Below are 18,439 nucleotides of genomic sequence, written 5' to 3'. Positions count from 1 at the left end.
GTGGGGCTTGGCTATTAACCCATAGCTGACTCACTCAATGATGGTGACCCAGGGGTTTGTGTAAGGGCTAAGATGCTCACAGAACTGCCTATTGGACCAAACCAAAACCAAACCCACTGCCGTTGAGTCGACTCAGACTCGTAGCGACCCTATAGGACAGAATAGAACTGCCTGATAGAGTTTCCAAGGAGTGCCTTGCAGACTCAAACTGCCGACCTCTTAGTTAGCAGCTGTAGTACTTAACCACTACACCACCAGAGTTTCCACCTATTGGAAGTCAAACAAACAAAAAAAAAAAACACCAAACCCATTGCCATTGAGTCGATTCCGATTCCTAGCAACATTATAGGGCAGATTAGAACTGCCTCACAGAGTTTCCAAGGAGCGCCTGGTAGATTCAAACTGCTGATATTTTGGTTAGCAGCCGTAGTTTTTAACCACTATGCCACCAGGGTTTCCATTGGAAGTCAAGGACTCCTATTTTTCTCTGCAGAATGGAGGTCCACTGTTATCATTTGCCCTGAAAACCAGGAATACTTTCCTTCTATGTGGGAAGGAGCTGCTGGATTTCATACAGCACCCCCGTGTGTTTCAAGGTCACCCAACAATTGCCTGGCCCTGGGTTTCACCTGGAATTAAGTTTGAACCAACATTGATAATCATTTGTGTAGAGTTGATTATGACTACTGAGTGGCAAATGAGGTTTAACAGGATAAAGGCGGGTCCTACCAGTGGGGGATTGATGGGTATGATTAAACAAAGGTTTGCTAACTATAGTCAGTGGGCTGAATCTGGCCTGCTGCCAATTTTATTTTCGAAGCTGGAGGAAGGAGCCACCATCCAAGAAGCTGGAAAGGCAAGGAAACAGATCGTCCCCTAGAATCTTCAGAAGAAACCAGCCCTGCTGATGCTGTTATTGTAGCCCTAGTGAGACTGATTTTGGATTTCTGAACACCAAAACTGTAAGATATAAAACTTGTGTTGTTTAAAGCCACTACATTTTGTTACAGCAGCAACAGGAAACTAATACAATGATCTTCATAAAAATCCTGGTAGATAAATATTGTATCTTTTGTGATGTGGGAAAACGAGCTCAGAGAGGTTAAGTAACTCCAAGGTCACATAGCTAAATGAGGAATCAAACCCAGTCTGTGCCTCCAAGCCCTCTACAGCCTTGCTACTCAAAGTGTGGTCCACGGACCAGTAGCAGCAGCATCACCTGGGGACTTGTGAGACTAACCACATCTGAGGTCCCATCCCAGACCTAATGATTCAGAATGTGCACCTTTACAAGATCCCCAAATTATTCATGTGCAGGGGTGGATTAACCAGTAAGCAAGGTAACACATGGGCTTAACTGTGTTTACTTAACTAATCTGTAGTAAACAACTTGACATGGGTTTTTCATCAAAGATGTGGTGAAAAACAGGTGAAATTGTGCACTACAGATGAGTGAGTAACCAAGCACAAGTATGCCCATGCCTACCTTCCTTACTCAGTAATCTGTCCCTATTCATGCACATGGAAAAGTTTTAAGAAGCCTGCACCACAGCACAGTGTACCCTATGATGTGCCCTGTTTCAGAAACTTTCCCCTTTTTGAAAAATTCACACTTGTTCCAAGTGACTAAAGCACTGCAGGGAGCGAGGACCCTTGTTTGAGAAAACTCTGTTCAGGAGATGCGTGTTTTGATCTATGCAAATATCCAATATCAAGACGTAAAAAGTGGTGCCCAGTGCAACCTTGCTCCTAGCAACTAGGCCTCTAAACTGCTGATTCAAAAACCTAGTTCAAAGATCCAACTTTGGCATTTGCCAACAGGTGACCAATAATGCCCATTGTAGATCACGGGCTCTCCAGCTGTAACCTGCAGTTTATGGGAGCTTATTAATGTGCAGATTCTCCTTCATAAGGCCTGGCATTCTGCATTTCTAACTGTCTCTCAGTAGGCAATACTGCTGGTTTGCAGGGGGGCACTTGAGTAGCAAGCTGAAGGTGCCCACTCCTCAGTGACCACCACCTTATTCATGGTCTCTTGTGCATTGAGACCTCTGGACAAAAGCTTCCAAAATCTGATGGATCATCAGCCTCACCTGGTGCCTTCCAGCAAAAGGTGGAAATCGGGAATCTGCATGCTTATCAGGTGCCTCAATTCTGAGGCAGCTGCTCCTTGCACAGGTGTTTGGGAACAACTGCTTGAAACCACAAAAGCAAACAACTCCTCCACAAATCGCCTCCACCTCAATTCTAATTTTGCAGGAGCTCAGTGCTAAGATTGGAAACATAAAATGCTTGTTCTCTCCCCAACTCTCTTTCCTCCTTTCCTTGGTAAGACCTCAGGCTCTCCCAAAGCCTGACTGAAACCCTCTGAGAAGGTGGCTTGGCTTCAGTGGGACATTTACCAAGACAGTAGGGAACTCTGGGAAACTTAGCAGAGGGGTACAGAGCACCCCACTACAAGGTCAAAGACAGGCCAGCCTCTACCTCCCCCTTGCTCTATTACTAAGCCCTTATCTCCTGCCAGACATTATTCATGTGAATTCTGCCCACCTCACCTTCCCACCCCTCTCCTGGGAGGGCAAAGTGCATCAGCCTGCAGGTACAATTTACTCCCTGCCTGTGGTCGTAAAACACTGTAAGTGAAACTTCAAAGGCCTTGGGCAGGCATTGCCTGTGGAGCCACCTTTTTCCAGAGCCCTCATTAGCAGCCTCTGGAGTTCTCGATGGTGACCTCAGCTCCCTTCCGTACTCCACCCTCCATCAAGGCTTCCATTAAGAAAGCTGGTTTTATGACCTAATTTCTCCCCGGCTGGCAGAGTCAAGAGCCTAGTCAATACAGAGACCTATTCTTGAGCCTCAGCTAAGCCATCTGAGAAAAAAAAAGACTTGTGCCTTGTTCTGAGAGCAAAGGAAAATGGCGGGCAGCTGTGTTTATCTCACGTGATCCTGCTCAGACTCTCAAAAAAAAAAATGCAGCCGGAGAGACCAAGCCCGTACCCATCCTTGGGGCTAGAGTTAGGGAAACCGTCGGTCCTTCACACTGGCGGACACCTGTTGAGTGTTGTTGTTCGTTACTGTCAAGTCAGCTCCAACTCATGGCAACCTTATGTATAACAGAGTGAAACGTAGCCTGGTCCTGTGCCATCTTTGCTATTGTTGGTATGTTTGAGATCATTGTTGGGGCTATTGTGTCAATCCATCTCACTGAAGGTTTTCCTTGTTTTTGCTGACCCTCTACTTTATCCAAGATGATGTCCTTTTCTAGCAATTGTTCTTTCCTGATAAAAGAGTCCAAAGGAAGGGAGCTGAGTGAAGTTTCATCATCCTTGCTTCTGAGGAACATTTTGGTTGTATTTATTCTAAAACTAATTTGTTCGTTCTTCTGGAAGTCCCTAGTAAATTCAATATTCTTTGCCAACACCATAGTTTGAATGCCTTAGTTCTTCTGTCTTCCTTTCTCATTATCCAATTTTTCTATGCATATGAGGTAATGAAAAAGACCATGGCTTGGGTCAGGTGCACTTAGTCACCAAAATGATATCTTTGCTCTTTAAAACTTAAAGAGGTTGTTTGCAACAGATTTGCCCAATGCAGCACGTTGTTGGATTTCTTGATTTTTGTTTCCATGGGCATTGTACAGTTGGTATATTTGGCAGTATTTCTCCTGGTGATAGCAGCAGCTTCCTCCCCTGTTGTCCTGTTTGCTGGGCTTTCTCAGGGATATTCCAGCCTCATCTTTCTCACCTATGGCTCCTCAGACACAATGTCCGTGCTGGTTCCCATACCTGAAGCAGCGTTTTTTTTGTGTGTGTGTGTCTTGTCTGCCTAATATACTCCTATTTATCCCTCAAAATTCTGCTCCATCTTTGATCATTCCAAATATCCTTTCTCCTCATGAGTCAGAATTAATATAATTCTATTAAGTGGTTGTCAAAGTGTGGATTGGAAGCAACAGCATCATCTGGGAACTTGTTAGAAATGCAGATTCTCAGGCCTCCTCATGAGTCAGAATTAATATAATTCTATTAAGTGGTTGTCAAAGTGTGGATTGGAAGCAACAGCATCTTCTGGGAACTTGTTAGAAATGCAGATTCTCAGGCCTCACCCTAGAAGTGTGAAATCAGAACTCTGTGAGTAGGGCCCAGCTATCTGTGTTTTCACAAGCTCTCCAGGGGATCGGGATGCCTGCTCAAGTTTGAAAAGTACAGAATCAGTTCACGTGTACTGCCTTACTGTGTTTTTGTCTGTGTTCTTTGGTGATCTGTGAGCTCCTTGAGGGCTGAGATAGTATGAAGTTCATCTTTGCACCTCCAATTCTTCCTCCTAAGCTTAGCCGGCCAGAATGATCTTTTTGAAGCAAAAATCTGATCCGTGAGCTCCACTTCCAGCCCCTCTCAAGCCCTCCAGTGGCTTCCCATTGCCCCTTACCATCACTCACAAATCCCTGAGTGATCTAGCCTCTGACTTCCTGCCTCCCTTCCCCTGGCTAACACGCTCTGGCCACACCTGTTTTCTTTCTGTCCCTCTAACATGCCTAATGCCTCCCCAGAAGCTATTCCCCGACACTTTGGTTAATTTCTACTGACCTTCAGTTCTTAGCTTCAATATAACTTCCACAAGCAAGCCTTCATCAATCTCCCTAAACAACACACAAGGTTAGGACCCCCGTGAGACACCCACCTTCACAGCATCCTCTGCTTTTCCACTGTGGCACTGGTCATGATTGTCATTATCTGATTCTTTGTGTAATGCCCAATTCCCCACTTGACTGCAATTCCGTAGGGCAGGGGTTGTGTGTGCACTCCTGTATCCTCCGTACCCAGCAGTGCCTGCAACATGGTAGGTTCACTTCCTCCTGGGCCCTTCGTCCTTGGTTCAGGAGTCTTCATCCTGGAGTTTGCAAATTTCTAGGTCCTACATGGTTTCTTTTCATAGACAGAGGAAGTCTCAGGCCATAGGGTTTCTGGAAGGCTGACCTGACTTGCCAGATTTTACCACCTGGCCTGCATGGGTAAATAATGAAAGAGCTGCTGGGGGATTTTCAAGTGGCTGTTTTCTAAATTGGAGTACTCTGGGTGGTACAAACAGTTAACACACTTGGCTGCTAACTGGAAGTTTGAAGGTTTGATTCCACACAGAGGTGCCTCAGAAGAAAGGCCTGGTGACCTACTTCTGAAAAGACCAACCATTGAAAACTCTGTGGAGCTTAGTTCTGCTCTGACACACGTGGGGTTGCCATGAATTGGAATGAACTCGATGGCAACTGGCTTGGTTTTCTTTTATGAATTAGTCTCTGTTACCTGATTTCCATTTGATGACTCCTAGATTCCTTTGGTTCCCTGATACACAGTGAATGCTTTCCTTCCTGACTTTAGGTTTCTGACATTATCCCATCAGAATAGCCAGATTCTTCATGATGGCCTGCTGATTCACTCTGCACAGGACTGCTTGGGCACGTACTGTGTGCCAGGCCTCTCCCAGGAGCTGAGGACAGGGGTGAACAAGACAGGCCAACCCCTAGCCTTGGGCTTGCCTTCCGATATATGTATCTGCATTTGTGTTAAAAGAACAGGGACATGTTTCCAGTCAGCAACATTTTGCTAGATACAGTAAAACCTGTGAAAGCTGGAACCTGCGTAAGGCAGAACCTGTCAGAGAAGGAAAACGCAAATATTTTCCACTAGTAGAGCAAGTTAGAAAAGTGGTTAGACTGCGCCCTATCAAAGGTGGGAAACTTGCCAGACCAGGAATAACAAGGCAGTTCCGGCTGTCACAGGTTTCACTGTATTAAAAAAAAAAATTAGAAACTGCATTTCCTATGGGTTTAGAGTTGTTCTGGGGATGTGTACCTGTCTCTGAAAAATTGCCTAAGTTTTCTCTCAGGGCTCTAGGAGTCTATCCTTGAAGCTGCGATAATGACTGAATCCTACTCAGTTTTGGCTTCCAGGATGTGGTATTTACAGTGGTGACAAACTGGGTTGTGAGAGAGTTCTGTACTCCAGAGTTCATCTGGGGGTGAGAAGGGGAGCCAAGAGCAAACGTCTTTATCCTCTAGTTGGGTTTGCTAGTTACATGCTCTCTTAGCATCCTGTACTGTCTTTTCAAAGCACTTCGTTGTTCATCTGGTTATTAGTTTAACCTTGGTGAGCGCCTCCAGGGGAGGATTTCCCGTGTTGTTTGCTGCTTATTTCTAGGGTCCCAGTACCTGCTAGGAGGTGAAATCAGGAAATGAATCCTGAGTTCTTCCTTAGATCTGTAATGCTTGCACATTCGATATTTTTATTTTGTGGAGGAAGAGTTTTATTTTCGAGTTTATGGGTTACTGTAGCCCTTACCCATATCTTGAACTTTCTCTCCTTTCAAGTTTTTGAGTAGGCCTGTTTCATTCCAGGAAACCCTGGTGGTGTAGTAAACTGCTGTTACAGGTTCGCAGTTTGAATCCACCAGGTGCTCCTTGGATATTCTGTGGGGCAGTTCTACTCTGTCCTATAGGGTTTCTATGAGTTGGAATTAACTTGTTGGCAATGGGTGTGGGTTTTTTGTTTTCTTTTGTTTTCATTACAAGTAATCGCAGCCTGCTTCAGGAGTTTCACCAAGAGCAGAAAATTTGTATTCTGCTTCTGGCTCTGCCTCTAATTAACTACCCATCATCCGTGTAAAAGGCGTTGATTGGCCTTTTTGATTCCATAGGTCCATCCAGCTCTAAAATGCTGTCCTCTGTTCAGCCAGACCTAACACTTCCCCACAGTTTCTACCAGGACATTAAGGGATATCAGGAATTTTCCAGAAATTTATTTTCTAGAGCTAGGGCTGATAAGTAGCTACCAAGCCCCACCTCGAGCTACCTGAAATGCTTCCCCTTGATGTCAGAAGGAGCCCTGATGGTGCCGTGGCTATGTCCTTGGCTGCTAACCGCAAAGTTGGTGGTTGGAACCCACCAGCTGCTCTGCAGAAGAAAGATGTGGCAGTCTGCTTCTGTAAAGATTACAGCCTCAGAAACCCTGTGTGGGCAGTTCTACTCTGTCCTACAGGGTCACTATGAGTCGAACCGACTTGATGGCTACAGGTGTTGGGTAATGATGTCAGGGGAAAAAAAACCCCACTGCTGTCAAGTCAGTTCCAACTCATAGTGACCCTATAGGACAGAGTAGAACTGTCCCATCAGATTTCCAAGGAACGTCTTGTGGATTCGAACTGCTGACCTTTTGGTTAGCAGCCATAGCACTTAACCACTACGCCATCAGGGTCAGGTGGTATGTCAGGGAAGGTGCCATCAATTTCAGAAGCCTTATCCCTGACAGTTTTCCTGATGGGCAGATTGTCAAGATAGCTTTCTAGGCCTACTGAGATGGTAGTCTGCCTCTCTCACAAGTCAGACACCCAGGTATCTTCAGACTTCTGACTCCTCTTTGATGCTCCACAAACTGAGTGCCTCCATCTCCCTCTCCTGTGCTGTGTGTCTGGGGAGAGCGACTTGGGTCCCTGGACTCTTCGGGGTGGTTCAAGTGATTCATGGACTGTGTACACTTGCGGTCTAGTTTTAGAGCCGGGTTTACTCCATCACCCCTCAATCCCCACACTGGGCCTCCGACCCCCTGCAGGCCTGTTAGCAAACACACGATTAGGATTCAGTAGCTCAGGAGCCACGTTTCAGTTGAGCTCTTCATTCACTTTGAATGAAATGCTATTTAACCACTCTTTATGCCAAGATTTCTCATCCGAAAAACAGGAATTAAAAGCAAAACTTGGTTTAGATTTTCCGTGAAACAGCCAGTTGCCACAGAAGTGCATAGTAACAGGAAAGTCACCCTGGATGTGGCTTTTCTTTCTCTTTTTTTCTTCTTCCTCTTCCTCCTCACCCTTTTCTCTCTCCTGTTCCTCCTTTGTCCTATTCCTTCCTCTTCTTCACTTTTTCCTAATGTGGGCTCTGAAAAACATGCAGAAAAGTCCTCAATACCTAAGAAATGCTTAGTAAAATCTTTTTGTGGAATAAATTACCTGTATAATTATCACCCAAGTCAAGAAACAAAATATTACCCACTCCAGAAACTTCCCAGATGCCCCTTTCCAACAATAAACTCCTCCATCCCCCTAGTAATAATCACTGTTCTGATTTCTATGGTTTGCATTTTGTTCAAAAACCAGACACAGATTTCTTTACTGTTTCCACAGCCTTCTTCATTCAACAGTAATGTTAGCCAGCACCTATATAGTGCTTGGAGTAGTGCAATTAAGCACTCAGCTACTAACTGGAACTTTGGTGGTTCGAATCCACCCAGAAGTGCCTGAGAAGAAAGGCCTGGTGATCTGCTTCCAAAAGGTCACAGCCCTGAAAACCCTATAGCGCACAGTTCTACTCTGAAGCACATGGCATCACCATGAATCAGAATCAGCTCGATGGCAAATGATCTGGTTTTTTGTTTCATACAGTACTTTCTGTGTGCCATGTACTGTTCAAAGTGATTTATAAACACCAACTCTTTTCATCCTCACAACAACCTTGTTAACCAAAAAAAACAAAACCAGAACTCATTGCCATCAAGTCAATTCTGACTTAGAGTGACCCTAAAGGTCAGAATAGAACTGGCCCACAAGTTTTCCAAGAAGCAGCTGGTGGATTAGTACTGTCGACCTTTTGGTTAGCAGCCGAGCTCTTAACCACTGGGCTACCAGGGCTCCAACAACCTTGTTAGATAGGTTGTTGTTGTTGTTAGGTGCCATCAAGTCAGTTCCGACTCATAGTGACCTATGCACAACAGAACAAAACGCTGCCCTGTCCTGCGCCATCCTCACAATTGTTGCTATGCTTAAGCCCATTGTTGCAGCCACTGTGTCAATCCACCTCATTGAGAGTCTTCTTTTTCACCGACCCTCCACTTTACCAAGCATGATGTCCTCCTCCAGGGACTAATCCCTCCTGATAACATGTCCAAAGTATGTGTGACATAGCCTTGCCATCCTTGCTTCTAAGGAGCATTCTGGTTTTCCTTTTTCCAAGACAGATTTGTTCATTCTTTTGGCAGTCCATGGTATCTTCAATATTCTTCGCCAGCACCACAATTCAAAGGCATCATTTCTCCTTCGGTCTTCCTTATTCATTGTCCAGCTTTTGCATGCAGATAAGGTGACTGAAAACACCATGGCTTGGGTCAGACACACCTTAGTCCTCAAGGTGACATCTTTGCTTTTTAATACTTTAAAAAGGTTTTTTGCAGCAGATTTGCCCAATGCAATGGGTCTTTTGATTTCTTAACTGCTGCCTTCATGGGTGTTGATTGTGGATCCAAGTAAAAGGAAATCCTTGACAACCTCAATTTTTCTCCATTTATCATGTTGCTTATTGGTCCAGTCGTGAGGATTTTTGTTTTCTTTATGTTGAGGTGTAATCCATACTGAAGGCTGTGGTCTTTGATCTTTATTAGTAAGTGCTTCAAGTTCTCTTCACTTTCAGCAAGCAAAGTTGTATCATCTGCATAACGCAGGTTCTTAATGGTTCTTCCTCCGATCCTGATGCTCTGTTCTTCTTAGATTAAAAAAAAAAAAAAATTTTTTTTTTAGGTACTATTATTGTTATCCCAGTTGTACAGATAAGGAAACTGAGGCACAGAAGATTAAGTAACTTACTTGCCTAAGGGCATTCACGTAGTAAAGGTCCTAGACTTTGAACGCCGATGATGATGGTGCTCATTATCATTGCTTTTCCATGTTCCTACACATGGATTGTAAATAAAAAAAAAAAAAAAACTTTTTTTTATTTACACATGCATTGTCTCATTTCATCCTCAGTCATAACGACTCTGTGGGGTGGTTGGTTACATGCTGTTATCTCCATTTTCTGGTGAAGAAATTGAAGCTCAGGGAGATCAAATGACTAGCCCATCTTCACACTGCTAATTGGTAGAAGGAATAAAATTTGAACACACTCCTTGACTCTAGATCAAGGGAATCTTTTTACTACTTCATGTTGCCAGGGATAAAATGATGATTCTGTCTGATTTATTTGTAAATATTTGACTTATATTTAATTATCTTTTCACTTCCTTACAGTATATCTATTTCTCTCAAAGTTTTTATTTTTTATTTTTAGGATGGGCTTCCCATTTATTTTAAATCATATTGTGATTTAGGTGAAAATTTTCAGTGCAAATTAGTTTCTCATTCAAAAATTTATACACAAATTTTTTGTGACGTTGATTGCAATCCCCACAATGTATCAGCACTCTCCCCCTTTCCATCCAGGTTTCCTGTGTTCATTCATCCAGTTTTCCTGTGCCTTCCTGCCTTCTCATCTTGCCTTTGGTCAGGAGTTGCCCATTTGGTCTCTTATACTTGACTGAACTAAGAAGCATGTTCCTTATGTGTGTTACCGTTTGTTTAGCTGGAAAGTGGGCTTTGGGAGTGGCTTCAGTTCTGAGTTAGCAGGGTGTCTGGGGGGGGGGGTTGAAGTTTTTTTTTAAAAAAACCTTGATACGATCATATTCACTTATTTTATCACAGGTCAAATTCTGTGGTAACAGATAAGATTATTTGTATGTTTATGTGTACATTGCGGTGTGATAGATCACTTTTGTGTGTGGCTTTTCTAGCCATGGTCTTGTAACTCCCACCCAAGTGATTGGGCAGGACTGTGCGGATATGGTAATTGTGGCCCACCAAAGGGATTGGTCAGTTTTTGCCATCCCGCGGGTCTTAAGGTGAGCCATCCAGAGGCAGGAAAGAGAAGAATCCCAACACCACCAAGGAAGAACAGCCAGGGGCCAGCATGTCCTTTGAACCTGGGGTCCCTGCGCTGAGAAGCTCCTAGAAGCAGGACACAGAGAGAGAGTGAGCTGTAACCCTGAAGATGGTGAGAAATGGTGGCAGGAGAGACCTGGCAGCAGGAGATGGTGAGTGGGCTTCCTGGCTGAACTAGAGAGAAAGCTCAGTGCCTTTGGGCAGAGGCCTAGGGCCAGGGAGAGGCATGCCTGTGAACACAGCTGGGAAGAGGCTGTACTGAGGGAAGAACTGTATCCTCGAGTGTTTCTGAGCCTGAATTCTAACCTGTTATTTCTGTAATAAACCCCATTATTGTGACTATGATCTGTGAGTTCTCTGTGGCCATTGCAATGAATTACTGAACCCAGCAGAGAAGTACAGAGTGCCGTGGGAGGGACGGTTGGTGTCAGAGTTGGTAAAGACGGCCAAGAGAGGAGGCATGTCTGACCCCCGTCTCATATGAATCAGCCTTGGGCTGTTGATCTTGATTCTCCTTCCTCCTTGTGCAGTTAGAGGAGGTCAGACACTGCCTCCACACTGTTTCTATACACACACACACACATATACATATATATTCCCCCCTCCAGAAGGCCTAGCTAGTCACTCCATTAAAAAGAGAAGAAAAGAAATATATTCAATTTAAAATCACAAAGGAACTTATACAACTCTTTTTAGCTTAGTTGTGATGAAATTTAACTTGTATGCTATTTGGGATTCATACTATTACTCAGAAGAGAAATGCTTTTCCAGTAGAAATAAATGACCTCTTCTAAGAACAACAGAAATGGAAGAAAGCAAACCAATTGAAAAGAGAAGAGTTATAGGCAGACTGGCTCACTTTAAAAGTTTAGGATAGATATCTGTAAAAATAAATAACTAAGCAGACGAAATTTAAAACAGGGCTTGAGCTGAATGTTCTTTCTTTTGAATTTATGCTGCAATAATCCTAAATCTTCTTGGGACAAATAGATGCCTAGGGCAGAGCTAGGAGAGAGATCAGTATATTAGTGTATTAAAAAAAATAGCTACTATTAAAAAACTAAAGTATTAAATAGGAAATATAAGAATATGTTACTGTTTTAAAGATTCCGTAACATAAAATACATAGTAAAAAGAACTCCTTACCTTATACCCTTTGCTACCATCCCACTGTCCGCTCCAGATACACCCACCATTAACAGTTTAGAATCTATCCTTCCAGACTGTTTTCTATGTCTATATACATTTGTGATGTGAAGGTACAAATATATGGTTTTGCTTTTATTTTTATTGAAAGTGAGTTTATGGCACGTAGCCTTCTTTTACCTAACAATGTATTTTGAAAATCCTTCCAGAACCTACGTATAGGTCTATCCGATTTTTAAAAATGGATATGTGATAATCAAGAGCGGATGAACCATTGTTTATTCAACCTTATCCTTAATGATGTACATTTAGATGGTTTTGCCAACTTTTGGCTCTTGTACAATAGTGCCACTGAGAACATCCTTGCTCACAGCTCCTTTGGAAGTGGTGCTTTGGAGCACCGCAGACATGTTTTACAAGAACCTAACATGGAAAAGGATGCCATAGTAAACATGAAGAGCAACGCCGTCAGGAGCCCTCATCTCTAGATGCTGTTGTTGTGTTAGGTGCCATCGAGTCAATTTCTACTCACAGCGATCCCACGTGACAGAGTAGAACTGCTCCACAGGATTTTCTAGGCTATAATCTTTAGAAAAACAGATCACCAAATCTTTCTCCCGAAGAGCTCCTGGGTGGGTTCAAACCTCCAATCTTTTTGTTAGCAGCTGAGCACTTAACCATTGCACCACCCAGGCTCTTTTCCAGAAGCTAGGTTAAGCCTCTCCTTTAATGTCAGTCATTATTCTTTGTTTTTCCCATTTGACCAGCTTCACTGAAATGGCATAGTTTTCATCTTTTTTTTCTATTAAAATCCAGTTACTGTCGAGTCAGCTCTGACTCATAGTGACTCCATCAGTGTCAGAGTAGAACTGTGCTCCACAGGGTTTTCAATGGCTGATTTTTTGGAATTAGATTACCAGGCCTTTCTTCTGAGGCACATCTGGGTAGACTTGAACCTTCAACATTTTGGTTATCGGTTGAGCACATTAACTGTTTGCACCACCCTTGCTTTTGTGAGTCAGAATTGCCTTGAATGTAACTGGTTTAAGGAGCCCTGGTGGCACAATGGTTATGTGCTTGGCTGCAAACTAAAAGATGGGTGGTTAGAACCCACCCAGTGGCTCTCGGGAGAAAAGACCTGGCTTATCTGCTCCTAGTTTTCACCCGAGGAAACCCTATGGGGCAGTTCTACTCTGTCATGCAGGGTTGTACTATGAGTAAAAATCAACTTGATGGCACCTAACAATGACAACAAGGTAAATCCAATGTGTCCATCAATGTGTATCAGTGTAGGCATATTTTTAGTATGATTATTTTAGTCAATAAAGTTGACACAGTACTTTATCATCAAAGCTGCAGGAGGGAGGTGTTTTACCTGCAGACAGTGGAGTTTTGGCATTGGGTTTTCTCAGGGTGGTTATGCACTACAGCAGCTTGCTTATATTACTGTCATCACAACAAAGAAGTCATTAAACTCTCATTTGTTCATTGACCAGGGAATTCATCAGAGAACAGTACTGTTCTGAACACAGTACAGTTTAAGTGACCAGTTTTCTTGTCACTTGTTAGTTGCTGCTCAGTTTAGTGGTTCACTAAGTCTTCTCTTTGTTTCTGTTGCTTCTACCACTCCCGGCTAAGTTGTATTTTCTGTCTCTCTATCATCCAAACATTTCCAACACAGTGTATATAATTGGGTTGGCACTTCAATGGGGCAAAGCTCCTGTGCCAGGGTATCCCATTGGCCACTGAATCGATGACCCCCTTTGGGTTGGGTACTTATCGCTGGTTCAATCAGCTGTGGCCACAGGAGCATACCGTATGATTGACATAAAGCTTGGAATTAAGGAACTTCAAAGGCGGAGGCATTACGGACATTCTCAGGCCTCTCGAAAGGGTAAGAGTAAGTGGCAGGCGATCTGGGTGCTGGTTCAGCATACCTGGAGAGAGCTTGCTGCCAAAACATTGATTAGGAAACTTCTTGTATTTTGGAGTGACAGGGGAAGCCACTTGGGTACCATCAGATTATAATGTGTTCCCTGGAGAAATAAATAGCCCAAACTGGAGCACACTTCCTGTTGTCAATGTTTTACAAATGCACTGGAACTCAGTGACAGTCTTTGAGGATCGATGGGATGCTGTGACAGTGAATTGATTGCTCCAGCAGAGATCTTTAATGAAATTGTTCACACTATTAAGGCACCTCCATCTCCAGCATATTACAACGACAATGGTGGGACCTTGTGAATACAGAAAGCAAAGCGACCTTCCTGCTCATTTCTTTTTGAAAACACCAACCCCTAGCGGCAAGGCCTTCTTGTTAATTAGTTGTTAATTATTAGGACAGCTCGTGAGATGTTTATTAAAGAGCTGGCCTTGTGGCCAAGAAAAGAACTCAGGGCAAAAGACTGAATTGCAGTGTGATGAAAAGAAGGACAAAGCTTTTGCACAGTCGACTGGCACCAAGGAAATTCTTGCAACTTACCCTTCTGGAAAAAGACAAGAGCTACTGAAGAAATGCACAGTAAATAGACTAGCATAGATGATGATCTAATAGACTTATAGAGCTGGAAGTCACCTCAGCAATCAACTTCCCTTATTTTACAGCATAGATGAACTGCCCCAAGTCACATTTCTTGTTCGGGTCTCAAGAATTGGCTCATCCTGGAGAACTCATCAAGACCAGGCACTATTGCAAGGCAAGTATTGGAGCATTTGGCTTGGGCCTCCCCTTTTGCAAGGCACCTGTACTCTAGAGTTTCTTCCTTTACCCCGCAATGACATTATAGCATATATAGTTAAAACAACTCACTGATAGATTTCAAAGAATTGTCCTTCATATAATTTTAAGCCTTTGTTCTATCACTGTATAACCAGACCATGCTACTTTTGGTGCATTCTAAATTGTTGTTGTTAGGTGCCGTCACATTGGTTCTGACTCATAGCAACTCTTTGTACAACAGAACGAAACGCTGCCCAGTCCTGCACCATCCTCACAATCGTTGTAATGTTTGAACCCATTGTAGCAGCCACTGTGCCAATCTATCTCATTGAAGGTCTCCCTCTTTTTCTCTGATCCTCTACTTTACCAAGCATGATGTCTTTCTCCAGGGACTAGTCCCTCCTGATAAAAATTAATACTATTAAAATAAAATCTGCTCTTGTGTGAACAATTGCATTATTTACTTATCTATTTTGTGCTGATAAAAGTTAATTTGAGAGGGGAGGAATGGATAGGCGGAGCCCAGGTCATTTTTAGGGCAGTGAAGCTATTCTGTATGATACTATAATGGTGGACACACGGCATTATTTATTTGTCAAACCCCATAGGCGTGTACAAAATAAAAAATAAACACTAATGTAAACTATGGACTTTGGTTAGCAATAATGTGTTAATATTGGCCCATCGACTGTAATAAATGTACCACACAAATGTAAGATGTTAATAATAGTAGGAATAGTGTGTGCGGAAAGGAGAATATATGGGAATTCTCTGTGCTTTCTGCACAATTTCTTTGTAAGCCTAAAACTGCTCTAAAATATAAGACCTAGTTTTTTTAAAAGTTAATTTGTTAAGTGTGTATATTTAAACTATACCACAGTTTCTGCAACTCATTTTGCCATTTATTTATTTTTTTTAGGAGTCCCTGGAGTTGCAGTAGTTAAGCATTTGGTTGCTAACCAAAAAGATGGCAGTTCAAATCCATCAGCTGCTCCTTGGAAACCCTATGGGGCAGTTCTACTCTGTCCTGTAGGGTAACTATGAGTCAGAATTGACTTGGCGATGGGTTTGATTGTTGTTGTTGTTGTTTTTGGACTCCTAAAATGGTTAATATGTTAGAGGCACCTTGGAAGAAAGGCCTGGCAACCTACTTCTGAAAAATCAGCCTAGAAAACCCTACTTAGTTCTGCTTGGACACATGGGGTTGCCATGTGTCAGAATCAGAATTAACTAGACAGGAAATTTTTTTTTCTTTTTTAATGTTCCAAAATCTCTGAAAGTGGAAGTGACCCAGGCTTTTCCAAGCCGCTGAGAGGTTTCATCCACTGCTCCATGCTCTCTCTTCGTGGAACATCACAAGTGATTTAAGTGTGCACGGAGCCAGGTTGTAGTTTTCTTAAAAGCAGGGCATTTGCATTCTGTGCTGTGCATGTTTCAGGTTGTCACAGGGAACCCTGAACACGGCTCTCCATCTCCAGGCAGGTGTAGACTACTGGGACATTCCTTTCGATAAATTCTTTGCAGGAGCAGTTTATATATTCTTCCTCTGTACTAGCTGTGGTGACCTGTTTGTGCATTCCCCACAGTGACGGTAGCCATCACAACGACATGCCCTACAGCCTACTGCTGTTCTAGTTGGTTGGGCGGCCATGTTTATTGGCTGAGTGCCTATTTTGATTGGTTGGTACCTTTATTAGGCCAGTTGCTAAATATTTTGACAGTTAACACTGGAAAGCACTACTGGAATTAGTATATATCTTTTCTCCTGTGGGACAGAACTCCTGTGAATATCTTAATTGGGAGTATTTTTTAAAAATTCGATCTCATGAATTAATACACACTTTGTAAGTCAGATAACTCATGTGGCTCACATTCTAAGTGAAGGACTCCACTAAGCTAGGTTAGTATTTGTCCTCTGCCATTTTTTCCAGGTCTCAACTCACGGCGGGCTTGATGGCATCTGTTGTGTTACAGATATCACCTTCTGAAATATGCATAAGGTTGGTTGTTTAATATCCCAAATTATCCAGCAAAAAGATGCCTCTAACTTCCTTGGCCACATCCTGAGCTGGATTTCCTACAGCTGGTACTCTGCTGATTCATTTCCTGATGGTAAGCTCAAGTTGATTGTTTTATTCTTTTGAAGAAATGTTACAAATTGCATGGTCTGCTAAGTGTTGGGCGATGATGAGGTGGGCTGGGGTTTACAGTTGAGAAAGAACGCTGTAGCTTGTAATAGGCTCATGATTTAGGTTTGCTGAATAAGCTGAGGAAGTATTTATAAATAATTACATGTCTGGGTATGTATGTGTATCTCTAGTTACATTTATCTTTAACCATACATAGAATTTAAGTTAAAGGTAAAAATAGTCATACACATGGTAATGCAAAAGTCATTACACCATTTAAAAAAATTGTTAGTTTAAGTACCAAGTTTGGGGGTGCAATTCTCAGGTCTCATCTTACCTGACTTATCAGTGGAGCATTTGTCTTCTTCATTTTGCTTCCAGAACATGACATTAAGCTGGTTTTTCTCCTACCTCACTGACTGCACCATCTGTCAGTCTCTTTTGCTTCTTCTTCCTCTAATCCCCAACCTCTTAGCATTGGAATGATGAGGATTTAATCCTTGGACCTCATCTCTAGCTATACTCACTCCCCTGAATTCCAGGCTTGTATATCCAACTGTTTAATCAATATTTCTACTTTAATGTCTAATTGTTGGGTGCCATCAAATTGATTCCAGTAATCCCATGTGATCCAATGTGAGAGTAGAACTGCCCTGAAGGGTTTTCTTGGTTGTAATCTTTACAGGAGCAGATCGCCAGGTCTTTCTCCTGCAGAACCACTGGGTGAGTTTGAATTGCCAATCTTTTGGTTAGCAGCTGAGCACTTAACCATTGTACCACCAGGACTCTTTGGTTGTGTAATAAAAATCTCAGACTGAATGAATCCAAGATACCCATTGCCGTCAAGTCCATTCTGACTCATAGTGACCGTACAGGACAAAGTTAAAACTGCCCCCATAGAGTTTCCAAGGCTATAATCTTTATGAAAGCAGACTGCCACATCTGACTCCTGCCGAGTGGCTGGTGGGTTCAAATGCTGACCTTTCGGTTAGCAGCCAAGTGCTTAACCACTGCAGCACCAGGGCTCCTTCTATACCCAACATAAAGCAAAAAAACCCCAGTGCCGTCGAGTCGATTCAGGGTCTCTATGAGTATCCAACATAGAACTCTTAATTTACACCTCCTCATCAACCTGCTCCTTTTGTTGTTGTTGTTTTGTTTTTCCCATTATGATGTAAAAAGCAACTCCATTATTCTCTTTATTCAAGCCATAACCTCAAAGTCATATTTGACTTGTCTCTGTCTCTTTTATTTCCTTATACTCCATATCCAATTCATCAGCAAATCCTATTGGCTCTTCCTTTGAAATATAATCTGGCAACCTCACCGTCTCCACCACCTTTTGGACCAAGCCTCCATCACCTCTCTATTTTATTACTGCCATGGCTAATACTGAGCTCATTGTTTCAGCCCTTGTCTCTTAATCTCTCCTCAGAACAGCAGCCAGAGTAATCCTGTTAAAACTTAAGTCCAGTGGTGCCACATCTTCTCTCAAAACCCTCCGATGTCTTCCCAAGTCACTCAGCATAGATGCCAAAGTTCCTACCACTGTCATAAAGCTCTACACCTTCCCCCCAATGACTCTAACTTCATCCTCAAAGCTCTCACTTGCTCACTCTGCTCCAGCCCCACAGGCTCCTCTGCTGTTCCCTAAAGATGTTGTCACCAAAGTGTCTCTGCACATTCTGTCTCCTTGGTGTAAAAAGTTCTT

General features: G+C 42.9%; 1 long non-coding RNA gene across 21 annotated transcripts in view; it reads left to right on the top strand.

Moving 5' to 3' along the window:
- The window catches only part of LOC111751050 (uncharacterized), a 279,013-nt gene that overhangs the window by 108,814 nt on the left and 151,760 nt on the right, over positions 1 to 18,439 (top strand). For 16 of the 21 annotated variants that reach the window (XR_010322121.1, XR_010322124.1, XR_010322122.1 and 13 more), the window contains 3 exons: positions 821 to 962; positions 14,485 to 14,576; positions 16,574 to 16,711. This is a non-coding gene — a long non-coding RNA (uncharacterized LOC111751050). Of the gene's footprint in view, positions 1 to 781; positions 963 to 14,484; positions 14,577 to 16,530; positions 16,712 to 17,413; positions 17,452 to 18,439 lie in introns of all 21 variants that reach the window. The other 5 variants (XR_010322117.1, XR_010322132.1, XR_010322119.1 and 2 more) reach the window with 5 other exon arrangements.

Source organism: Loxodonta africana, chromosome 5, assembly GCF_030014295.1.
Source record: "Loxodonta africana isolate mLoxAfr1 chromosome 5, mLoxAfr1.hap2, whole genome shotgun sequence".
NCBI lineage: Eukaryota > Metazoa > Chordata > Mammalia > Proboscidea > Elephantidae > Loxodonta > Loxodonta africana.
Note: the sequence above shows the minus strand (reverse complement) of the source record. Positions and strands in the feature narration are given on the sequence as shown.